General features: G+C 46.8%; 7 non-coding genes and 4 pseudogenes across 7 annotated transcripts; all 11 read right to left on the reverse strand.

The window, feature by feature from the left end:
- Nucleotides 1–112: 112 nt before the first annotated feature.
- TRNAW-CCA (transfer RNA tryptophan (anticodon CCA)) lies at nucleotides 113–184 on the reverse strand. Its single transcript has one exon. It is a non-coding gene; the product is annotated as a tRNA-Trp (tRNA).
- Nucleotides 185–454: 270 nt separating this feature from the next.
- TRNAW-CCA (transfer RNA tryptophan (anticodon CCA)) lies at nucleotides 455–526 on the reverse strand. The gene has a single exon. It is a non-coding gene; the product is annotated as a tRNA-Trp (tRNA).
- Nucleotides 527–802: 276 nt separating this feature from the next.
- On the reverse strand, nucleotides 803–874 carry TRNAW-CCA (transfer RNA tryptophan (anticodon CCA)). The gene has a single exon. It is a non-coding gene; the product is annotated as a tRNA-Trp (tRNA).
- A 3,790-nt stretch (nucleotides 875–4,664) lies between these two features.
- LOC146183004 (uncharacterized) lies at nucleotides 4,665–6,175 on the reverse strand (annotated as a pseudogene).
- Nucleotides 6,176–6,450: 275 nt separating this feature from the next.
- TRNAC-ACA (transfer RNA cysteine (anticodon ACA)) lies at nucleotides 6,451–6,522 on the reverse strand. The gene has a single exon. It is a non-coding gene; the product is annotated as a tRNA-Cys (tRNA).
- An 81-nt stretch (nucleotides 6,523–6,603) lies between these two features.
- Nucleotides 6,604–7,644, reverse strand: LOC146183006 (uncharacterized; annotated as a pseudogene).
- Nucleotides 7,645–14,022: 6,378 nt separating this feature from the next.
- TRNAW-CCA (transfer RNA tryptophan (anticodon CCA)) lies at nucleotides 14,023–14,094 on the reverse strand. Its single transcript has one exon. It is a non-coding gene; the product is annotated as a tRNA-Trp (tRNA).
- A 4,833-nt stretch (nucleotides 14,095–18,927) lies between these two features.
- Nucleotides 18,928–20,146, reverse strand: LOC146183008 (uncharacterized; annotated as a pseudogene).
- Nucleotides 20,147–20,450: 304 nt separating this feature from the next.
- On the reverse strand, nucleotides 20,451–20,522 carry TRNAW-CCA (transfer RNA tryptophan (anticodon CCA)). Its single transcript has one exon. It is a non-coding gene; the product is annotated as a tRNA-Trp (tRNA).
- A 2,399-nt stretch (nucleotides 20,523–22,921) lies between these two features.
- TRNAW-CCA (transfer RNA tryptophan (anticodon CCA)) lies at nucleotides 22,922–22,993 on the reverse strand. Its single transcript has one exon. It is a non-coding gene; the product is annotated as a tRNA-Trp (tRNA).
- Nucleotides 22,994–23,937: 944 nt separating this feature from the next.
- LOC146183011 (uncharacterized) lies at nucleotides 23,938–25,060 on the reverse strand (annotated as a pseudogene).
- Between the last annotated feature and the right edge of the window lie 613 nt (nucleotides 25,061–25,673).

The following is a 25,673-nucleotide window of genomic DNA, read 5'->3' on the forward strand; positions in this document are numbered from 1 at the left end:
TTTTCGCCAGCCACTGCAGAGTAGGTGTCAGGTCCACGTATAGCCCTCCGAGTTTATGATTTGCCGCATCTCGGGCAAAATGTAGAGCGCAGAAAGGTTGACGCACAAAAAGTGACCCGGACGTGATTCGAACACGCAACCTTCTGATCTGGAGTCAGACGCGCTACCGTTGCGCCACCGAGTCATTTTTTCAGGCAGTGCGCTGTACACATTTCGCAAGCGCACAACGCCCTCAATAAAACGTTCGCGAACAGGGCTAGAACTGGGCGTGTTAGAACAGCATTCAAGTTTTGTACACTGTTTGGAGGCCCAGGAGCATAATATTTTTGTATCACCGATTTGGGCTTTTTGCCAACCACTGCGGAGTAGGTGTCACGTCCACGTATAGCACTCCGAGCTTATGATTTGCCGCATCTGAGGCAAAATGTAGAGCACGGAAAGGTTGTACAAAAAGTGACCCGGACGTGATTCGAACACGCAACCTTCTGATCTGGAGTCAGACGCGCTACCGTTGCGCCACCGAGTCATTTTTTCCGGCAGTGCGCTGTACACATTTCTCGAGCACACAACGCCCTCAATGAAACGTTCGCGAACACAGCGAACAACGAAGTCACCGTGTTCGAACTGCATTCGAGGTTTCTACACAGCATGGAGGCCCAGAAGCATAATAATTTGTACCACAGAGTTGGGCTTTTGCCAACCACTGCGGAGTAGGTTTCGCGTCCACCTATAGCACTCCGAGTTTATGATTTGCCGCATCTGAGGCAAAATGTAGAGCGCAGAAAGGTTGACGCACAAAAAGTGACCCGGACGTGATTCGAACACGCAACCTTCTGATATGGAGTCAGACGCTCTACCGTTGCGCCACCGAGTCTTTTTTGTTCTTTATTGGCGACTTTGACATTTGAAAGTGAAATCAGAAATACAGTGCATAAAACGTGTAAGCCAGGCTTCGGCAAACACGGATCAAATTGTGTCAGCGACACCAAAACATCAAGCAAGGTAATCCATTCTGGTGGATCAGGGAGTGCTCGGTAACACTCTCTTAGTGAAACGACACTTTCAACAAAATGCTCGCGAACAGGACGCATGACAAGATAAGTATGTGCAAATGGCATCCTCGTTTTCCATATTGAGTGCAGGCCCAGAAGCATAATCAAATCATATGGTATATTCTGTGATGTTTCTATCGGCAAGAATATTATTCCATATGAATCGAGTGGTAACTGTTTCTTAAGCGTGCGCTGTAAAACATCCCAGTGAAATATTGGGTCCCAGAAGTCAAGAAAGACATGCTCTATTGTTTCAGGCTTTTTGCATAAAAAACAATTGGTAGTCCAGGGTATGAAAATGCCTTTGCTATGAAGCCATGTCTTAACGGGTAGCGTGTTAGTGTGCAATTTAAAGAAAAAAGTTTTGATGAAGATATTACCGGCATTCGTTTAACTCTTTTAAGGACGTCTTGTCCGGGGCCTCCACGGTATGGCAAACGGTACAATGGCTGGGGAAGCAAGATGTCAGTGAGGTCTCTATAGAGTTTCTTCTTGGCGACATTGCACAGATACTCATGAGAGAAACGCACATTTAACAACCTATAAGCAAGCATAACTTCACGCAGATATCCAGTCATGGCACCGCACATATTTTGACATGATGACACCACGAACCCTGGAAGGAGTCTGTTGAGCCTGACTTGAATCACTGTCCGGAGAAATGGATTGTTTTGGTCGCGTAGATAAATAAAGCGCGATACAACCTGGCGCATAAATAAACGCACAAGCCCTAGTCCTCCCTTCTTGGCAGGAAGGAAAAGATTGGTTCGACTTGTTCTCTCCCATGTCGAAGCCCAAATGAACACAGCAAAAACACGATGAATTTTTTGTACACTGATCCTCATGGCATCCAACACATTCATTACATACCAGATCGTAGATACAAGGAAGAGATTGCAGATTGTGGCTCGGGAAAACATCGACAGTTGCCTTCCTTGCCACGCGTCAGCCTTTTCTTTTGCAAACAACGCTTGGTTAGCCCAATATGGCTCTAGGTCGCGATAGGCATCAAGCGGTACACCAAGATAACGTTTTGGAACAGATGACCAACTGAGCCGACAAAAATTGTCCGACGTGGCTTCCCAGTCTCCATGCCAAAAGCCATGACTCTTTTCCCAGTTTATCTGGGCCCCGGTGCACTCACAAAATTGTTGTACAACAGTTGTGACATGCTGAATACTGTCTCTGTCGGAGCAAAAAATGGCGATATCATCGGCGTAAGCCAAGATTTTAACCTGGGCCGCCTGCAGTCTGTAGCCTGTTAAAAGTTGGCTATTTGCAATGGCCAAACAGAGCGGCTTGAGGAAAACAGCGAACAGCAAGGGTGACAGCGGACATCCTTGCCTCACGGACGACAAAACTGGCAGGCTGCCAGTGAGTTCTCTGTTTACTACGACTGGCGTTGAGCAGTTCGTGTAGGCCATTCTCACTCCCTCGGTTATAACCGTACCAACGTTCGAATGCTCCAAAACGCATAGCAGAACGTCGTGCGATACACGGTCGAACGCCTTCGCCAGGTCGAGCTGCATCATAGCCACGCGGTCAACAAATGCATCGCAACACTCAAGAATACTTCGAGCAACATGAACATCAGTTGCTATACTTCTGCCTTTTATGCCACAAGTCTGGTGCGGTCCAACTAAAGTTGTTATCACTGACTGCAAGCGTTTGACCAGAGTTTTCATAAAAATCTTGTAGTCTATGTTGGTAAGAGTGATCGGACGATAGGACCCTACCAACAAACGTTTATCCGCATCACTCTTTGGTATGAGCACAATGTGCGAAGTTGTAAAAGACAAGGGCACTCTTTTTATTTCGTAAGCTTCATCCAGAACCTTATGCAACATGCGGGCTGTGTTCGTTCCGAAAACTTTGTAAAAAGCCGCTCCTAGACCGTCAGGCCCGGGTGCTTTACCTAGGGCGAGGGCATCGATTGCGCATTCTATTTCGCCCTTAGTAATTGGCTGCTCCAGTTGCTTCTTGACTGTTTCGTCCAGACGTGGCATAAGCGAAAGGAATTCCTGGAATCCGTCTTTTACCTCGCGTGAGCAACAAAACAGATCCTTAAAATGATCGGCAACCACTTTCTTGATAACGGTGTTATCCGATGTGATTGCGTTCCCAGTTGCTAACTGGCGTATTTCTTTCTGACATGCATATCTTTTTTCGTCAAATAGCGCTCGCTTAGTAGGCGTTTCTCCTGCCCAGAGCTTCTCTGATCTAGCGCGTACAATTGCCGCTTTGTATTTTTTCGCATCCACGCCTTCCAGCTGGCTTTTAACTTCCCTTATTTCTTTCGTGTAATTACCAGGCTGAATGTTTTCCATGCTTATCAAGAACTCCAGTTCTTGCTGAAGTTTTGTTCCGTTCTCTCTTTGCTGGTATGCTATGAGGCTGCTTCTTTCGATGGCTTTCATTTTAACTCGCTGTTTAAATGCCTCCCATTCGATTGCAAAACAGGGGGGCTGCATTTCAAGTAACTTTTCGAATTCTTCCGTTACTGCGTTAACGAAGACCTCATCCTCCAACAGCCTCATATTTAATTTCCATAGGTCTAAGTTGAATCGAATATTCCTCAGTCTTTCTCCAAACATTTGCCATCACCAAGCAATGATCACTAAACTGGACGGGCGTGACTTCGTAGGCAGTACATAAGGACACCAACTCATGTGATGCATATATTCTGTCTAGTCTCGCGTGACTTTCACGTTGTAAATGAGTGTACTGCGGTCGATTTTCGCCGGTCAGCACGCTTCCTATGTCTTCGAGATTGCATTCATGTACCACTGCATTTAGCACCTCTGCGCTTTTGTCTCGGACACGTGCACGCTTAGCGCGACCCCAAGTTGAGCACACGCAGTTGAAATCTCCCAACAGTACTATCACTCTGTCACAGTTTATGTAAGCATCAAAACGCTCAAAGAAGTATCGGCGCTCTGTTTCAACATTCGGTGCATAGGCACAAATGACACGGAAAGACAGACCAGAATAGGTGAAATCAACGACTAAAAGGCGCCCACTTTGACAAAAAAAGCACTGATTCCACACAAATCCCAATGTTATGAATAGGGCACAACCACCTGATCCACCATCTGCATGACATACACATACATGAAACTGCATACGGAAATCGGACACCATTCGATCAGTAGCGTCTTCGTTTTCAATTTTTGTCTCCTGGACGGCAACTACACGTAGGTCATTGTCAAGAAGAACGCGACTAAGTTGGCACTGCCGTCTCCTTGCACAAAGCCCTCTTACGTTTAGAGTGGCCACCCGTAACGCTGTTTCAAGACTGCTTGCCATGGCAACACGAACGAATGGTGCCCATCACAATGAAACATGTTTCTCTTTTGGTACATTTGCGATACCATGCGAACCACACGCTTCCCAACCAAAATTCTGCCTTGGATTTAAGAGGAACGTAAACGCCTTTATCCTGCATCCGTTCAAATACTAATTTATACACTATTTCAGCCATTGTTGTCACCAATATCCCCCCCCCCAACCCTTTTACGACCCTGACAGCAGAAAATTACGGAGGCGGCTTACCCGCCTGCCGAGCCTCGACGGGAATGCTCGGTCACGGCTTGAAGGATGGTCGCCGCATCCCTGGTCCTGGCGTTTTCGCTGGTGGTTCGTCTCCACCAGTTCCTTCCTGATGCAATTTCTTGCTGTCGGTAGCATCATGCGGCCGCTTCCCGGCCGGGAGGTTAGCCGCTCCAAACATAGTGTCCATGCTGTCGGCGTCTGCTTGGCTGACGGCCACGGCGCTGTCTGCAGGCTTTTCGTCCGTGCCCTTCGGCGTCTCCACGACTTCTTGTGAAGGCACTTGTTGCGGTTCTTCAACCACGGCTTCTTATACGGTGTTGTCCCCGGCTTGTGGTAAGGGTGTATTCGGCGTCGCCACAGTGGCTCGTGCACTTGCTGCAGCTGATGCTTCCTCCACGGCTGCCTCGTCCATGAGCAGGTCAGACACATCCTCACTGCCCGCGGGTCCGGTTACGCTGGCATAGGTTCGCGAACATTGGCTTTCGTCGTGGCCGAAGCGACGACAGACACCGCACCGCGGGATACAGCACTCACGGCGAATATGGCCTGTGGCTCGGCAGCGAAGGCAGTGTGGAGCCCTGCCCGGCACAACAACAAGAGCTAGCTCACCTGACACGCTCAGTTGATGAGGTAGATCGTCAACCTTCACACCGACGTTCAGCTTCAAGGTTACGTTTCTTGTGGTAGAGCCTTTATCGGTCAATCCTTGAACACGCCACCGCTCCCGAGAGATGTCACTGACCTTGCCGAAAAGAGCGAAGGCGAGACGCACGTCCTCGTCTGGTACACTGTGCAGGAGCCAGTGCACCTTCATGCGTATATCCCTGTTGGCCGGGTCAATGACGAGGCATCGCTTCTTCTTCACTTGTAGTTAGCCAATGCTTACCACCTTCTTGACTGCGTCGGCATCCTTGAGTGTAACGGCCCACACATGGCTCATTCGATACGCCCCCAAAGCGATAACTTCGGGGAGCAAAGAAAGCTGAGCGAGGGCGTCTCGAAAATCCTCAAACCTATACGGCCGGGCCGCTATGTCAGCATGCAAAAATACGGATATTAAAAAGAACCGACCTGTGGGCAGAATGGGCGAAACAACCTGGTACTCATTCTCAGAGGACGAAAACCTGTTACCGTGGCCCTGCTGGGCCGCTGACAACGCTCCGTGGGAGCCTATGAATACACGTCCGCTCGCTAGCGAAGCCGGAAGTGGAATCCCTGCGCCACCGAGTCATTTTTCAGGCAGTGCGCTGTACACATTTCTCAAGCGCACCACGCCCTCAATCGCGAACAGGGTGAACAACCAAGTCACCGTGTTCGAACTGCATTCGAGTTTTCTACACAGCAAGGAGGCCCAGGAGCATAATAATTTGTACCACCGAGTTGGGCGTTTTGCCAATCACTGCGGAGTAGGTGTCACGTCCACGTATAGCACTCCGAGTTTATGATTTGCCGAATCTAAGGCAAAATTAGAGTGCAGAAAGGTTGACGCACAAAAAGTGACCCGGACGTAATTCGAACACGCAACTTTCTGATTTTGAGTCAGACGCTCTACCGTTGCGCCACCGAGTCATTTTTTCAGGCAGTGCGCTGTACACATTTCGCAAGCGCACAACGCCCTCAATGAAATGGTCGCGAACAGGGCGAACAACCAAGTCACCGTGTTCGAACTGCATTCGAGTTTTCTGCACAGCATGGAGGCCCAGGAGCATAATAATTTGTACCACTGAGTTGGGCTTTTTGCCAACCTCTGCGGAGTAGGTGTCAGGTCCACGTATCGCACACCGAGTTTATGTTTTGCCGCATCTGAGGCAAAATGTAGAGCGCAGAAAGGTTGACTCACAAAAAGTGACCCGGACGTGATTCGAACACGCAACCTTCTGATCTGTAGTCAGACGCGCTACCGTTGCGCCACAGAGTCTTTTTCTTTATATGTTGCCGGAGAATGCACAGTTTACAAGAGATAAAACACGCCAACCTGTCTTCAGTTGGCGAGACCAAATTAAAATTTCTTCAGGCACACTAACTCATCAAATACATCGATCCACTCAGGAGGCTCGGGTGATGCCTGGTACACTTCTCTCATGTATACCATACTCTGAACGATATTTTCGCGTACAGAGAGAACATTTGGATCTGCGTAACGCACTGCCATTCTTTTTTGCCACAGACTGTGAAGGCCTAGGAGCATAAGCATGTCATAGGGAATTTCATCACTTTTCACTGGGAGAAACCGGATGCCGTAGGGTGTAATGGGCAGCTGTTTCTTTAAAGTTCGTTGTGATATGTCCCAATGGAAGACAGGGTCCCAGCACTCGTTGAAAACGTGTTCAATTGTTTCCGCTTTTTTGCACAATAGACAATTAATTGCCCATGGAACGAATATGCTCTTCTGATGTAGCCATGCTTTTATGGGGAGGGTGTTCGTGTGTAACTTAAAAAAGAAGGATTTAATGTGAGGTCTAACTGGCATTCTTTTGACCCTCTTCAACACATCCCTTCCTGGGCCTTCACAGTAAATTACTCTGTACAATGGAGCTGGTAGTAGGTTTTCCAGCAAGTCAGCATACAATTTCTTTTTTGTAACAGAACACAGGTAATTCAATGAGAACCGATCATGCAGCATACGGAAAGAATCCACAACTTCATGAAACTAGCCAGTCACGCGACGGCACCTTATATCACTGGTTAATGAATTCAGGCAGCGCTCTCGCGAGTCGAACTTGCATAACTGTGCGCAAAAAACTGTCCCTTTGATCCCGTAGAAAAAAGAAACGTGACAAAATCTGCCTAATAAACAAATGAGATAGGCCCAGGCCTCCATCGCGGTCTGAGCGGAAAAGATTAGTGCGGCTGACTCTCTCCCAAGTTGAGCCCCATATAAATACAGTAAAACCTCGGTGCATTTTCTGTACATTTGCACGGCTCATACACAGCACCTGCAGCACGTACCATATTTTAGCTATCAAAACAAATTGCACACAGTAGCACGCGCAAACATTGAAAGGCCACGACCCTGCCAATTTCCCATCTTCTCCCTCATTCTATCCGTTGCCTGCCTCATTCCAGTACTCTGCGGGATTATGATAGTGTTCGAGGGGTACACCAAGATACGTCGTTGGTGTGGTTATCCAATTCATACATGCAAACCTATCTAGCTTAATGTCCCAGTTGCCATGCCATATACCAACACTTTTTTCCCAGTTTAACTCTGAACCAGTGAGCTTACAGAACTTAGCAAAATTGACGGCCCCTAACACACTCTGGCGATCTTGACAGAATACGGCTATGTCGTCAGCGTACGCCAGTAATTTTACCTCTGTAGAGTGTATCTTAAAACCTATTATGGCTGTTTGACGAATCACTGCTAAACAAAAAGGTTCGACATAAATAGCAACAATAGGGGTGACAGTGGGCATCCTTGTCTTACAGAAGATCGTATAGGCACTCTCTCTGTAAGAGATTTATTTATTATGAGCTGTGCTGCACAATCTTTGCAGGCCATCATTACGCCATCTAAAATGGTGCTGCCAACATTCAGATACCTTAATATGCAGAACAGAATCTCATGTGAAACCCTATCAAATGCTTTCGCCAGGTAGAGTTGCAGCATAGCAACTTGACCTTACATGTCATCGGAGCACTCTAACACATTTCTGGCGATGTGCGTATTGGTAAGGATTGTTCGCCCTTGGTTACCGGACGTCTGATGCGGCCCGACAAGGTGTTTACTCACGCTTTGCACCCTCTTCGCCAGCACATTCATGAATACTTTGTAATCAGTATTTGTAAGGCTGATAGGCCTGTACGATGTTACTGACAGTAGCTTGTCACGGTCGTTTGTTTTTGGGATCAGAACGATATGGGCTGTTCTAAAGGACGGTGGCACCTGACTTTTATTATAGGCCTCATAGAACACGCGCTGCAGTATATATGCCAGCTCATTGGCGAAAGCCTTGTAAAATGCGGCTCCAAGTCCGTCTGGTGCCGGTGACTTGCCTGCAGGCATTTCCTCGATAGCAGCCTCAATTTTGCGCACGCTTATCGCTTCCTCCAGGCGTTCTTTGTCGTCATCTTCTATCTTTGGCATATCGGACATAACTCCGTCATGACATCGTCACTGACTCGGGTAACGTTGCTAAATAACTCGCTTTAATAATCCACGAAAGCTTGCTCTATCAATTTTTGTTCACCCGTCACCTCGTTTTGATAGCGGATCTGTCTGATTTCGTTTTTTGATGCATGCCTTTTCTCGTCGCATAGAGATCGTTTATTTGGTGCTTCACCAAGCCATAAGCGTTCGCTCCGCGCTCGAATCAGAGCTGCCCTGTATTTTTCGTTGTCTGTAATCTCCAGTTCACTTTCGGTTCTTATTTCAGCTGAAACTTTTTCTGGTTCGGAACACACTGTGTTTACCAAAAATTCCAGCTGGCGTTGAAGTTCTTTTTCTTTCTTCATTTCATTTCGACGCTTGATGCTCCCTCTTTCAATCGCAGCCATTTTGAGTTCAGTTTTAAATTCTTCCCAGGCAAATCCGTAATTTTCTGGCTCATTATTCATTAGCCACCCCAGTTTTTCTTTTACTCCGTTAACAAAAGCTTCATCATCGAGTAGTTTAGCGTTGAACTTCCACAGGTTCCAGTTGAATCGCTACTGCTTTGGCAATGATCGGAGAATGAAACAGGTATAACCGTATAACTATTGCAGTGTGGCACGAACGGAAGCGATAAGTAAACTCTGTCAAGCCTTGCTTGACTATTTCGCTGGGTGTGCGTAAATTGTGGCCGCCCACCGATCGTTATCGTGCGACCTAAATCTTCCATGTTATAGTCAGCCACTAAGGATAGGAGCAAGTCAGCGCTTCGGTTACTTGTATATACCAGTTTAGACCGATCTTCGGCACAAGAAACGCAGTCAAAATCTCCAAGCAAAATAACGTACCTGTCACATTGCATATATTGCTTAAGGTCTTCAAAAAAATAACATCGCTCACATACACTGTTGGGAGCATAGACACAAATCAAGCGCCACCCTTTTTCAGCTAGCGAAACATCCAAGACGATAAGGCGTCTCGTTTCAGACTCAGTAATCATTTCCTCTATAATTCCAACACTTTTACGTATCAACGCAACACAGCCAGCAGATTTTCCGACGGCATGACATACACAAATGTTGTAATTGGTTTTAAAAGGCGACACCATACGATCGATCTGCTCTTGCTTTTCCATCTTTGTCTCTTGTACTGCAATTAAGTCAAGCTCTTTTTCCATGCAAAGGCGGCTAAGCTGATATTGCCTTCGCCTCGTTGACAATCCCCTGTCATTAATTGTCGCTACATTTATCGAGTAATTGAAGTTGTTCGCCATTTAAAAGCATGCTTATAAATCGTGTGATGTCATTACACACATGACTGCCACAACTACATCGTGCGTGTAGCAAAAACTCAAGACATGGTACGAAAAAAGAACATCCGGCAAAGTCCTCAACTGTACCTTGAAGGTGCATCTCGAAGTTCCCTTGAATCCTTCCATTTTGACTCAGGAGCGGTTAGGCGCCTTCGACGGCACCGATTCTGTACACTAAGTGGGCGTCGCCGCGGGTCTTCGGTCCAGCGGGATGTTCTGTTTTGGGCGTAATGTCGCTCGACATCCCCCCGTTGCTTTTGCCGGGGGTTCATCATTAGCCGGTTGGCCTTGCTGTCCATCCTGGATATCCGCCTCTTCATGCGTCCTTTTCATGACAGTACCTGTTGTGCCTGGCACAAGTTTGAATCCATTACGCCATCATCGCTTGCCTCCATTTCATTGCCTTTTGAAGCTGAAGATCCTTCATCGCTCTCAGAGTGTGTTGAAGGCGGCACCAGTTTAGAAGTCGGGACACCTGGAGAATTACTGGGCTTAACTTCGCGTTGTACTCCAGACTTTTGCTCTTGAGGCTTAGCATCTTCATTATTCGGTCCTGCTCTTTTACAGGTATCCTCGACGTCTGCTTCGTCCATGAGCAGGTCGGTGACACCATTCTTTGCCACTTTGTGTTACAGAAGCGTACGTCTTCACGCACTGTTCCTCTTCGTGTACATAACGATGACAAAGGGCGCAGCGCGGAACACGACACTCGCGTCGGATGTGGCCGGTATTGCGACAGCGCAGGCATAACGGGGCCCTGCCCGGCACCACAACCAGAGCAAGTTCACCTGCAATACGGAGCTGATGTGGTAGGTCATCCTCCGTCACACCTGTCTTCAGAATAATAGTCACCAGGCGAGTCGAGGATGCTTTGTCGTGCACGCCTTGAACAAGCCACCGTTCCCGGGACACTTCCGTCACTTTGCCATACGGCAAAAACGCCGCTCGTATGTCATCGTCCGGCACGTTGTGAAGCATCCAATGTAATTTTATGTGCAGTGCTTGATTGGCAGGATCTACCACAAGGCAGCAGCGTTCTTTCACCGTCACCTCCTTCCTAGACAAGAGCCTTTTCACACCGTCTTCATTTCTGAAGGTCACTGCCCATACATGACTCATCTGGTACGCCCACAGGGCGATAACTTCCGACAGAAAGCCCAGGCTCGCCAATGCATCACGGAAGTTTTCAACTCGGTATGGCCTTGCCCGCACATCGCATGCAAAAGAAATGGTATTCAAAACAACTCGCCCTGTTGGTAGCTGAGGCAGGAGCACTTGGTATTCCGATTCATCAGTGTCAAACATCCTGTTACCGCGGCCGTGGTGGGCCGCTGAAGCCGCTCCTACGGAGCTCATGCTGAACACGTCCGCTCGCTAGCGCGGCCGGAAGTGAAATCCTGCGCCACCGAATCATTTTTGCAGGCAGTGAGCTGTACACATTTCTCAAGCGCACAACGCCCTCAAGGAAATGTTCGCGAACAGGGCGAACAACCAAGTCACCGAGTTCGAACCGCATTCGAGTTTTCTAAACAGCATGGAGGCCCAGGAGCATGATAATTTGTACCACCGAGTTGGGCTTTTTGCCAACCACTGCGGAGTAGGTGTCAGGTCTACGTATAGCACTCCGAGTTAATAATTTGCGGCATGTGAGGCAAATTGTAGAGCGCAGAAAGGTTGACGAAAAAAAAGTGACCCGGACGTGATTCGAACACGCAACCTTCTGATCTGGAGTGAGACGCGCTACCGTTGCGCCACCCAGTTTTTTTTCCTTTATTGCATGAATTGGTACAAATACATCAGTAAAAGATCGTGGTTGCCATGCCCCTTGGCTGACTACCGTGTCTAATGCACTTTCCTTACCACAAGTTCTCCAATCAGACTCAAGACCTCCTCCGCAGCGTCTTGCTGCTTCAAAATTTCTTTTAGTTTATACACTTGTTCAACAAAATAATCACATACAGATCGTGCATCGACATCACAGTGTCTATAAGCCATCCTACTCCTCCAAATACTGTGAAGGCCCAATAGCATGATGAGGTCATACTGAAAATCATCCTTAACAGTTGCCAAGTAGCGAATTCCATGTGGCGTCAGTGGCAGGTCTTTATTAATTGTCCTTTGTAACACATCCCAGTAAAACACCGCATCCCAACAATCCAGGAACACGTGCTCAGCTGTTTCAGGTTTCCTACATAGTAGACAGTTTGAGCCCCAAGATACATAAAGGCCCTTTTCTTCCATGCATGTTTTGACTGGGAGGGTTCCTGTATGCAATTTAGAAAAAAATGTTTTTATGCCCGGTGCAACAGTTATGTTTTTAGCACATCTTTCCCGGGCCCTTGACAGTATAAGGTTCTGTACAATGGAGCTGGGAACAATTGTGAAATAAGATCCTTGTACAGTCGCTTAGGTGGTACCGTTGCCAAATACTCTACAGAGTACCTCACGAGCAAAAAAATGAACGACCACACCACTTCTCGCAGGAAGCGTGACACAGTGTATCCCCGAGCAGAGCATGAAGAGACTATAAACTCTGGAATTGCACTGGATAGCATGATTTGCATAAAGGTTCTCAGGAATGCATCTTTTTGGTCACGTGGGAAACAAAACCTTAAAACCATCTGCCGCACATATAGATGCATTAGAGACAACCCTCCGTCTTTAACTCGCCGAAAGAGATTATCCAGTTGGACGACCAAATGAAGACCGCAAATACACGATGGAACCTTTGTACATTGCTTCGGGCACAATACAATACTTGAAGTAAATACATTATTCTCGCCATCAAAAAGGTATTGCATACAGTCGCACGGGCGAAACGAGAGAGGTTACGTCGCATCTATCCTTTCATCCTTTCCCGTATTTCTTCTGCTTTTTCATTCCAGTAATTCGTATTTTCCAAGTATTTTTCCAAAGGGACTCCCAAATAAACTCCGGGCTTTGTAGCCCATCTTACTCCACAGAAACTTTCCGCTTCCTCTTCCCATTCCCCGTGCCAGACTCCGAGACTTTTCTTTAAATTAACAGTACTACCAGTCTGCCTGCAATACCTATACCTTTGTGTTACTTTCAAAGCTTCCGAAACGCTTTCGCGATCTTCACAAAAAAGCGCCACATCATCAGATCAGCGTATGCCAATATTTTCACTTCACATACTCCCAGCTTAAAACCACGGATGTATTCGTTAGCAATTACCATTCTACACAATGGTTCCAAATATATAGCAAAGAGGAGAGGAGACAGTGGACATCCCTGCCGCACAGATGCTCTTACATTAATTCTTTCAGATAACACTTTGTTAATCATAAGGCGTGTAGAACAACATGCATAAGCGATTTTAACTCCTTTCAATACAACGGCACCAACGCCAATATGTTCCAACAAACAGTACAATATTTCATGAGACACACGATCAAATGCTTTTTCGAAATCAACTTGAACCATGGCCACTCTCCTGTTTAGAGCATCGCAGCACTCTAACACAGTACGCGCTACATGAATATTATTAAATATGCTTCTGGTCTTTATTCCACATGTTTGATGAGGTCCAACAATATCTTTTATAATGTATTGCAATCTCTTAGCTAACACCTTCATCAGAATTTTATAATCAACATTTGTTAACGTGATCGGTCTATAGCTTGTAACTTTTAAACGCATGGCCGCCTCATCAGTCTTGGGAACCAAGACCGTATGCGCGTTGCTAAACGACGGTGGCAGATAACCCACACACCAAGTCATATTTTCAGGCAGCGCGCTGTACACATTTCTCAAGCGCACAACGCCCTCAATGAAATGTTCGCGAACAGGGCGAACAACCAAGTCACCGTGTTCGAACTGCATTCGAGTTTTCTACACAGCATGGAGTCCCAGGAGCATAATAATTTGTACCACCGAGTTGGGCTTTTTGCCAACCGCTGCGGAGTAGGTGTCAGGTCCACGTATAGCACTCCGAGTTTATGATTTGCCGCATCTCGGGCAAAATGTAGAGCGCAGAAAGGAAGACGCACAAAAGGTGACCCGGACGTGATTCGAACACGCAACCTTCTGATCTGGAGTCAGACGCGCTACCGTTGCGCCACCGAGTTTTTTTTTTTCTTTATTACCACATTGGAATATAACACAAAGCAAAACACATCTGTACAGCATCTACATCACTTGAGAAGTAAAAGGCGCGAGCGGAAATCTGCCTCGCTCACGCCACAGGATTAAAAGCGTTTAAGCTGTACAAGGTCGTCCATTACTGACAACCACTCGGGGGGCTCATTTTGGGCCCTAAGCACATCTCTTATATAAGACATGCTTTCGATAAAGTACTCCCTGACGGGGAGTACAGTCACGTCTGCATGCCTGAAAGCCATTCGATTTCTCCAAATACTGTGTAGGCTGAGAAGCATGAACATGTCATATGGTATGTCGTCCCCACTCTCTAGAGGTAGAAATCGTATTCCGTATGGCGATATCGGGAGCAACTTTTTAACCGTTCGTTGTAAGATGTCCCAATGAAATACCGAGTCTGTACAGTGAAGGAACATGTGATCTATCGTCTCCGGTGTTCTACAAATTAGGCAATTTACGGACCATGGAACAAAAATACCCTTCTCTTGAAGCCAGGGCTTCACTGGTAGAGTGCCACTGTGCAACTGAAAAAAGAATGTTTTAACCGAGGCCCGCACAGGCATCCTCTTTACTCTTTTCAGCACATTTTTACCTTGACCTACACTGTACATTGCCCGGTAGACAGGAACAGGCAACACAGTATCAATGAGTGCTTTGTAAAGTTCTTTCCTCGATACTTCAGTAAGGTACTGCACTGAAAAGCGAACTTTCAAAAATTTAAAAGCTCGAACAACCTCCCAGAGAAAACCTCTGACCCTCATGTGTCTAACAGGGCTGGATGATACAACGAAGTCTGACAGTGCCTCACCGAGCAACAGTTGCATTACTGTCCGCAAGAAAGTGTCTTTTTGGTCCCGAAGGAACATAAATCTCGACACAAGTTGCCTAACGAACAAATGAGTCAAACCCAGGCCGCCGCTTTTCACAGATCTAAAAAGATTTGTGCGGCTTGTCCTCTCCCAACTCGACCCCCAAATAAACACGGCAAACACTCGGTGCAATCGCTGGACACTTGTTCGTGACATACACAATACCTGAAGCACGTACCAAACTTTGGCCACTATAAACAGGTTGCATACTGTGGCTCTAGTAAATATAGAAAAATCTCGGCCACCCCATTTGCGCGTATTTTCACGCGCAAGTTCAATTTCTGCTTCCCAGTACTTTGCTGGTTCTTTATAATCGTTTAGCGGAACTCCCAAATATTTAACAGGTGACATTGCCCACTGAAAGCCTTCGTGCATGATAGGCGCAGATTCCCAGCTACCATGCCAAAAGCCGAAGCACTTTTCCCAGTTTATCACGCTTCCTGAGACTTTGCAAAACCTAGTCGCCTCTTTCACTGCTTCTGTTACGCTATCTTTATCTGCGCAGAAGATTGCAATGTCATCCGCGTAAGAAAGGATTTTAACTTCAGTGGACAATATCGCAAAGCCATGCAAATTCTCATTTGACATAATTTTTAGACAGAATGGTTCGAGATACAGGGCAAACAACAACGGCGACAAAGGGCATCCTTGTCTAACTGAAGAACGAACAGTAATGCTTTCACTGAGTTGCTTATTAATAATGATGTTTGCCGTACAACCAGCATATGCCATTTTAACACCATCAAAAAGAACGCGGCCAACATTCACATGTTCAAGGATAGAAAACAAGATATGGTGACTAACGCGGTCAAAGGCTTTTTCCATGTCTAATTGCAACATGGCTACAGGTTTCTCAAATAAATCACAGCATTCTAGTATACTACGTGCTACATGAATGTTTGTATGTATCGTTCGACCTTTTATTCCGCACGTTTGGTGCGGGCCAACAATAGACTTTATTACATTCTGCAATCTTCGTCCTAAAACCTTCATGAAAATTTTATAGTCTACATTTGTGAGACTTATGGGCCTATAAGCTTTTACTGATTGTCGCCTGGTGGGATCGTCACTCTTCGGTATGAGAACAATGTGGGTTTTTCGGAAAGACGGAGGCATCATGTGGGTTTCATACATTTCTTGAATTATTCGGTGCAACACATACGCCATATCACTCTTGAAGGCTTTGTAGAAAGCTGCGCCAAGCCCGTCTGGTCCCGGTGCCTTTCCAGAGCTCAACTCGTCAATAGCACGCTCGATTTCAATAACGCTAATGGGTGCCTCTAGGTTAAGCTTAACTTCATCCCCTAGTATTGGCAAAAGCGACAAAAATTCTGACTCAAAGCCTTCTTGCAAGTTTGCCTCGTGACCCAGAAGTTCTTCATAATATTCAACAAACGCGTGCTGAATAGTCTTGAAATCGCGAGTTATTTTTCCCTCGTAGACTATCTCTTTAATCTCATTCTTGACGGCGTATCGTTTTTCGTGACATAGGGACTGCTTTGTTGGCGACTCACCTAGCCACAACCGCTCTGCGCGTGCGCGTATGATAGCACCTTTGTATTTTTCTTTATCTATCAATTCTAGTCTATTTTTTGTTTCTTTTATTTCTGATGCAAACTGGCCTGGCTGTGCGTTTTCTAGCCGCAGAAATGAATTTAATTGGCTTTGAAGTTCTTTTTCCACCGTTTTCTCGTTATGTCGTAGTGCACACGCTCTTTCGATTGCGCTCATTTTTATTTCTTCTTTGAAACGCTCCCATTTCTCTATAACGTCCCTATTGCCGCCCATAAACAAACTATCAAGTTTTTCTTGTACTGTACGCGCGAAACTTTCATCACTAAGCAGCTTTACATTTAGTTTCCAAAGGTTCCAGTTGAAATTAGACCTCTTGGGCTTAGTTCCTACTGTAAACATCACCATGCAATGGTCGCTGAATGCGATGCTTTTAACCAAGTATTCACTAATCATTGGCACCAAGATAGCCGACACATAAGCTCTGTCGAGTCGTGCGTGGCTGGCTTGTTGGAAGTGCGTGAACTGAGGACGGATTCCTTCTGACATAGCACTCCCAACGTCTTCAAGATTGTGCTCTTGGACGATTGAGCTCAAAAGCAGCGAACTTTGATCCCGAATGATCGCGTTAGTAGCTCTGCCCTCGGGCATACACACGCAATTGAAATCCCCAAGAAGGATCGTATATCTGGTAGAGTTCAAATAAGGTTCAATATTTTTAAAGAATGCTTTGCGCTCATTTTCCTTATTTGCGGCATACACACACAGTACGCGCCACTGTAAATCAAGATATGAAAAATCACACATAACAAAACGTCCAGTATTACACACTACAACAGATTCTTCAACAATACCTAAAGAATTGCGGATGAAGATAGCACACCCTCCCGATGTACCGTCTTTGCCAAAAGTAACCAGGCTGCTCCGAAGGCTGCCGGAGCAAGCGCGCGGCCGTGTGGCGGCGTTGCACTCGCTGTGGCTTATCGGTGCTCGTCAGCTCCGAGGGTACAACAGCTGACGTAACTTTGCACCCTCACTCTCGCCCGTTGGATGATAAAAACTAGGCGCGTATGATGTGTGGGCTGCAATTTCACGCGTGCGAAGCCTGTTTGTGCCCAGCGAGGGCGCTCAGTATAGCGACGGGGCTATTATCTCTTCTCGGCAACTGCGGAAAACAGAAAAGCAGGTGATAGTAGACACGGTGAGCTCTTGTTCGTTTCAGGACGAATATGTGCTAGATTTGCCAGACAATGCTGCTCTGAAATAAGGGTTCCGTGAACGAGAAAGCAGTCATGTGCATATAATGGCTAAGCGTGAGGAAGCTTTCATTATCGTTTGTTACCTATACCAAAACTTGCCTACAAGCAAATGCAAGAATTTGTTAGAATCAAACATTGATCTTATTTATACACAGCCTCCACAAGGGACTAGCACAATTTCGCAAGCCTAAATGAGAGATAAGGTGGCTTGGAAGGGTTCACAAGCTTTTCCATAACTTTGTACCGGAGTTACGGTCCGTAAAATTGCAGTACGCAAGGCACCTCGGAGAAAGCATGTTGAATTTTCAAGGTGCGTTATCATTCTTTATTTACATGCGCATCAAACACGCAGGAAAGCGCAATTCTGCTGGTGTGTTTCAGTAGCGGATTGCAGAACACAAGCACGTATAATTATATAGCAAGAAACGCGACATCTACTGCAGGGCAGTTGCCGAGAAGAGCGAATAGCCCCGTCGCTATACTGAGCGCCCTCGCTGGGCATAACCAAGCTTCGCACACGTGAAACCGCAGCCCGCACATCATACGCGCCTAATTTTTATCATCCAACGAGCGAGAGTGAGGGTGTGAAGTTACGTCAGCTGTTGTACCCTCGGAGCTGACGAGCACCGATAAGCCACAGGGAGCGCAACGCCGCCACACGACCGCGCACTTGCTCCGCCAGCCTTCGCAGCAGCCTGGTTACTTTTGGCAAAGACGGTACCAACAGAATGGCATACACATACACTGTACCGATTTCTAAATGGTTCGACCATGCGGTTTGTCTGAGCTTCACTTTCGATCTTAGTCTCTTGCACTGCTATCACGTCCAAATCGTTGTCCAGCATGAGGCGACTCAGTTGATACTGACGTCGCCTCGCTGCAAGGCCTCTTACATTAAGGGTAGCAAATCAAAGTGTTGCTTCAGGTTGAGCTGCCATTTCGTTGAGAAACACAAGATAACCAACCCGCTCGGTGTTCACCTTCTACCGTATTATACACAGATGAGGAATACAGGAAACGTTCTCGCTTACGAATGTCGAGTCCACTCGAGAGGTGTGCGGGTCGTCCGGCGTGTACTGACTGAACGTCAGCACACACTCGCTGGCAGACCCGTCGTGAGTCTCCCCTCGTCCTTGAGTCAATTCGGGGCGAGCCATTTTTCCTACGTCGGTGTAGTCATCGCCGGCTTTCTGTCCGGCGGGATGTTGGGCTTCGGGCGAAGCGTCGCCCGACGCTGTCCTGGTGTTTTGGGAGGTGGTTCGTCGGCGCTTGGGGTAGAAAGACACGAATCTTCAACACAGGCCTTGTCATGGGTCCTCTTTGTTGGTGCCACGTTCGTGGATGATTGGTCGTAGTCCATACCTCCTTCGGTAACTGCGGCATTTTCTCTCATGCTTATAGTGCCATGGCTGCCTTCTCGATCTGATGCCCCACCAGTCTCCGCTGCACCTGCCTGAGCAGGCTCAGAGGCGCGGTCTTCACTACACTTTACTGCCCCGCCCCCAGTGTCATCCGTATCCTTGGCATTTGACTGCGGTTTGCTCGATTCGGTACTCGCAGCTTCCTCGGCTTCAACCTCGTCCATGACGAGCTCCGAGGCGTCTTGCCTTGTTATAGACCCTGTGACATTTGCATAGGTCTTGACACATTCAGTTTCAAGATGTCCGAAGCGGCGGCATAGCGTACAACGAGGAACTTTGCACTCTCGTCGGACATGTCCTGTGGTATGGCACCTCAGGCAAAGCGGAGCTCTGCCGGAAATGACTATGAGGACCTGTTCTCCAGCAATGCGCAGCTAGTGCGGCAAATCATCAATTGTCACACCAGGCTTCAACTTCAAGGACACTGACCGTGTTGAGGAGCCTTTGTCCAGCACGCCTTGTACGCGCCAGCGTTCCTTGGCAATTTCTGTGACTGTGCCGTAGGGAGCCAGGGCAGTCCGCACATCTTCATCGGGAACGTTGTATAAAATCCAGTGGATTTTCATTCTAACGTCCTGGTCACCAGGGTCAACAACAATGCACCGACGGTCTTTCACGGCTAGTTCATGGCAAGATAGCAGCTGCTTCATTCCATCGTCACTCTTGAACGTAATGGCCCAAACGTGATTCATTTGGTACGCCCCCAAGGCGATAACCTCGGGGAGCAGTCCCAACTGAGCCAGTGCGTCGCGAAAATTCTCGACCTTGTATGGTCTCGCTCTCACATCGGCGTGCAAAAAAAGAGTATTACATACAATACGACCTGTTGGAAGCCGGGGCAAAATAACTTCGTAAGCTTGGTCACCTGAGCAAGAAAACCTGTTTCCGCGACCCATTTGGGCCGCTGTAACCGCTCCTACGGAGCCCATGATGCACACGTCCGTTCGCTAGCGAAGCCGGAAGTGCAATCCCCGTTGCGCCACCGAGTCATGTTTTCAGGCAGCGCTGTACACATTTCTCAAGTGCACAACGCCCTCAATGAAATGTTCGCGAACAGGGCGAACAACCAAGTCACCGTGTTCGAACTGCATTCGAGTTTTCTACACAGCATGGAGGCCCAGGAGCATAATAATTTGTACCACCGAGTTGGGCTTTTTGCCAACCACTGCGGAGTAGGTGTCACGTCCACGTATAGCACTCCGAGTTTATGATTTGCCGCATCTCGGGCAAAATGTAGAGCGCAGAAAGGAAGACGCACAAGAAGTGACCCGGACGTGATTCGAACACGCAACCTTCTGATCTGGAGTCAGACGCGCTACCGTTGCGCCACCGAGCTTTTTTTTTCTTTATTGCCTGGCTTTGACACAAATACACCGCATTGGAACTCAAAACAACATGAACAAAGGAATAATATATGTACACTAAGGTAGTTAGCGTTGCCTAACACCCACTGAGGGGCAGGCATTGTCATGTTAAAATTCCTTGAGCACCGTCAAAGGTTCCAGCTTTGACAGCCACTCAGGAGCACATGGTTGCAATTTAAGCACGTCGAGCCATCGCTGCACACTTTCACGGAAATACATGCGAGCTGGCCGTGCATCTGGATCGCAGTGATAACCAGCCATTCGTGCGCGCCATATACTGTGGAGGCACATTAACATAACCTGGTCTAACGGCATATCATCGTGGTTATCCAATGGCAAATACCTAATGCCATGGGAATCAAGTGCCAACTGTTTTTTTATTGTCCTTTGCAGAACATCCCTCAAATATGCCCCCTCCCAGCAATGCAAAAACACGTGATCTATTGTCTCTGGCTGTTTGCAGATGAGACATTGGGCCCCCCACGGTAGGAACATACCCTTTTCCTCCATAAATGATTTTACACTCAAAGTACCGGTATGTAGCATAAAGAAAAACGTTTTAGCTCCCGGAGCAACTTGCATTTTCTTTACGCGTTTTAATACATTACTTCCTGTGCCTCCATAGTATAAAGCTCGGTACAAGGGCACCGGGAAGACCACTTCGCAAACATCCTTGTATAATGTTCTCCTGTTAACATTACTTAAATACTCTTTCGAAAACCGTGCGCTTAAGAATTTCGCGCTGAAAACAATTTCCCTAAAGAATCCAAAAAGAGAACCCGACATACTTTGAGTATAAACTACGAAAACAGGCAAAGCTCGACCAAGTCTTTGTTGACACACTGTGCGCAGGAATGGATCGCTGGCATCCCTAAAAAACATAAACCTGTTGACAATCTGTCGCACAAACAAATGACCCAGACCAAGCCCCCCATGCTTCACCTGCCGGAACAAATTTGTCCGACTGCACCTCTCCCAACTCGAGGCCCAAACACCGCAAAAACTCGATGCAATTTTTGCACATTTACACGGGAGCAATGCAACAATTGCATAACATACCATAACTTACTAATTAAAAACAGGTTGCAAACTGCGGCTCTTGCAAATATTGATAATTGAGCGCTTTTCCATTTCTCCGCTTTTTCACGGGTTTCTTTGACCTGCTCTAGCCAGTATGGCTCGCTTTCCTTGTAAAATTTCAAGGGCACACCCAAGTACTTTGCAGGCGTTGTAACCCACGATACATTAGCGAAAGTGTCGGGGGTCAGCTGCCATTCTCCGTGCCAAAATCCCAGGCACTTACCCCAGTTAACTTTACTCCCTGTGACTTTGCTAAAATGTTTTACCACATCCACTGTCCTCTTTCTACTCTCTTTATTCACACAAAATACCGCAACGTCATCTGCGTAAGCCAGCAATTTGACTTCTGACTCCTGCAGTCGAAAACCATCAATGTCATTGTTTTGTAGGATGCTTAAACACAAACTTTCAATATAAATGCCGAACAAAAGAGGGCTGAGGCGGCAACCTTGGCGCACTGAACGTCGTACGTTGATGGGGGCCCCCAGTGACTTATTGACAATTAATCTCGTAGTGCAGTTACGGTACGCCAAAGCCACTCCCTCTCGAATAACAGAGCCAACATTAACATAGTCTAATATACTGAACAGAATAGTATGCGCCACACAATCAAAAGCGTTCTCCAAGTCCAACTGCAGTAACGCAACACATGCATGAGTTGCATCGCAGCATTCGAGCACACTTCTCGCTTTGTGAATGTTCTGAAAGATAGATCGCCATTTGATACCGCACGTTTGGTGAGGGCCCACTAGTTCGCATATAACCGCTTGTAGTCTGCCAGCAAGCACCTTCATATAAATCTTGTAATCAACGTTTGTCAGAGCAATGGGCCTGTAAGACGACAACTGCCTAAGCTTATCTGGTTGGTCAGTTTTCGGAATAAGTACTGTGTGCGACGATCCGAAAGACGCAGGCAGTGCCTTCAGTTCATACGCTTCATTAAATAAGGCACACAACAAAGGAGATAGCTGTTCCTTGAACGCTTTATAAAAAGCCGACCGTTGCGCCACCGAGCCATATTTTCAGGCAGCGCTGTACACATTTCTCAAGCGCACAACGCCCTCAATGAAATGTTCGCGAATAGTGCGAACAACCAAGTCACAGTGTTCGAACTGCATTCGAGTTTTCTACACAGCATGGAGGCCCAGGAGCATAATAATTTGTACCACCGAGTTGGGCTTTTTGCCAACCACTGCGGAGTAGGTGTCACGTCCGCGTATAGCACTCCGAGTTTATGATTTGCCGCATCTCGGGCAAAATGTAGAGCGCAGAAAGGAAGACGCACAAAAAGTGACCCGGACGTGATTCGAACACGCAACCTTCTGATCTGGAGTCAGACGCGCTACCGTTGCGCCACCGAGTCTTTTTTTTTTCTTTATTTCCTGACCGAGGACGTACACAAAAAAGACACATGTGACATCAATAACATGACATAATAAAAGATCAAGCATTGACTTAAAGCTTCGGCCTTCCTTAGCTGAAGTTGTCGGATTAAAAATCCCTCATATGTGACAACCCTTCTAAACTAACCAACCATTCTGACTCTAGTTTTAACGCTTTCTGTTCATCCACATATGCCCGTATGCTCTTTCTAAAGAGCTGTCTCGCTGAACGTGCATCGACGTCACCATGCTCTACAGCCATTCTGCTTTTCCATATGCTGTGGAGAGCCAGTAGCATCAAAAGATCCAACGGTGTATCATTGTTCGCTTCTACTGGCAAGAATCGAATACCATGTGGGCTTATGGGTAGTTCCTTTTTAAGCGTCCTCTGGAGCACGTCCCATAAAAATACGGCGTCCCAGCATTCGAGAAACACGTGTTCAATCGTCTCCTCTTTCCTGCATATTATGCAGTGGACACCCCAGGGTACAAAAAGCCCTTTCTGTTCCTTCCATTTCTTTACCTCCAATGTTCCAGTGTGCAGCTTAAAAAAGAATGTTTTCATCCCTGCCGGCACCATCATCCTCTTCACTCTTTTAAGAACATTTTTGCCCCCGGTAGACGAGTACACAGCTCTGTACAACGGTTCTGGAAGCACCACATCGCACAAGTCTTTATACAGTTTTTTCCGGTTTACACTCCACAAATAGTCTAAAGTAAACCGCACCATCAAGAACCTGTACGCCAAGACCACTTCCCTTAGATACCCGTGGACACCTCCTGACATGCGGTCAGAAGAAACGACAATTCCCGGGAGAGCTTGACCCAGGCGTAACTGACAGACCGTACGAAGAAATGGATTTTTCACATTCCTCAAAAACATGAAACGATTGACTAACTGGCGCAGAAACAGATGTGCCCGAGTCTTTTTCTTTCTTTGTTGCCGGAGAATGCACAGTTTACAAGAGATAAAACACGCCAACCTGTCTTCAGTTGGCGAGACCAAATTAAAATTTCTTCAGGCACACTAACTCATCAAATACATCGATCCACTCAGGAGGTTCGGGTGATGCCTGGTACACTTCTCTCATGTATACCATACTCTGAATGATATTTTCGCGTACAGAGAGAACATTTGGATCTGCGTAACGCACTGCCATTCTTTTTTGCCACAGACTGTGAAGGCCTAGGAGCATAAGAATGTCATAGGGAATTTCATCACTTTTCACTGGGAGAAACCGGATGCCGTAGGGTGTAATGGGCAGCTGTTTCATTAAAGTTCGTTGTGATATGTCCCAATGGAAGACAGGGTCCCAGCACTCGTTGAAAACGTGTTCAATTGTTTCCGCTTTTTTGCACAATAGACAATTAATTGTCCATGGAACGAATATGCCCTTCTGGTGTAGCCATGCTTTTACGGGGAGGGTGTTCGTGTGTAACTTAAAAAAGAAGGATTTAATGTGAGGTCTAACTGGCATTCTTTTGACCCTCTTCAACACATCCCTTCCTGGGCCTTCACAGTAAATTACTCTGTACAATGGAGCTGGTAGTAGGTTTTCCAGCAAGTCAGCATACAATTTCTTTTTTGTAACAGAACACAGGTAATTCAATGAGAACCGATCATGCAGCATACGGAAAGAAACCACAACTTCATGAAAGTAGCCAGTCACACGACGGCACCTTATATCACTGGTTAATGAATTCAGGCAGCGCTCTCGCGAGTCGAACTTGCATAACTGTGCGCAAAAAACTGTCCCTTTGATCCCGTAGAAAAAAGAAACGTGACAAAATCTGCCTAATAAACAAATGAGATAGGCCCAGGCCTCCATCGCGGTCTGAGCGGAAAAGATTAGTGCGGCTGACTCTCTCCCAAGTTGAGCCCCATATAAATACAGCAAAACATCGGTGCATTTTCTGTACATTTGCACGGCTCATACACAGCACCTGCAGCACGTACCATATTTTAGCTATCAAAACAAATTGCACACAGTAGCACGCGCAAACATTGAAAGGCCACGACCCTGTCAATTTCCCATCTTCTCCCTCATTCTATCCGTTGCCTGCCTCACTCCAGTACTCTGCGGGATTCTGATAGTGTTCGAGTGGTACACCAAGATACGTCGTTGGTGTGGTTATCCAATTCATACATGCAAACCTATCTAGCTTAATGTCCCAGTTGCCATGCCATATACCAACACTTCTTTCCCAGTTTAACTCTGAACCAGTGAGCTTACAGAACTTCTTAGCAAGATTGACGGCCCCTAACACAATCTGGCGATCTTGACAGGATACGGCTATGTCGTCAGCGTACGCCAGTAATTTTACCTCTGTAGAGTGTATCTTAAAACCTATTATGGCTGTTTGACGAATCACTGCTAAACAAAAAGGTTCGACATAAATAGCAACAATAGGGGTGACAGTGGGCATCCTTGTCTTACAGAATATCGTATAGGCACTCTCTCTGTAAGACATTTATTTATTATGAGCTGTGCTGCACAATCTTTGTAGGCCATCATTACGCCATCTAAAATGGTGCTGCCAACATTCACATACCTTAATATGCTGAACAGAATCTCATGTGAAACCCTATCAAATGCTTTCGCCAGGTAGGGTTGCAGCATAGCAACTTGACCTTCTATGTCATCGCAGCACTCTAACACA

The sequence above is a fragment of the Amblyomma maculatum genome, chromosome 7 (genome assembly GCF_055883805.1).
Source record: "Amblyomma maculatum isolate TAMU_Amacu chromosome 7, ASM5588380v1, whole genome shotgun sequence".
NCBI lineage: Eukaryota > Metazoa > Arthropoda > Arachnida > Ixodida > Ixodidae > Amblyomma > Amblyomma maculatum.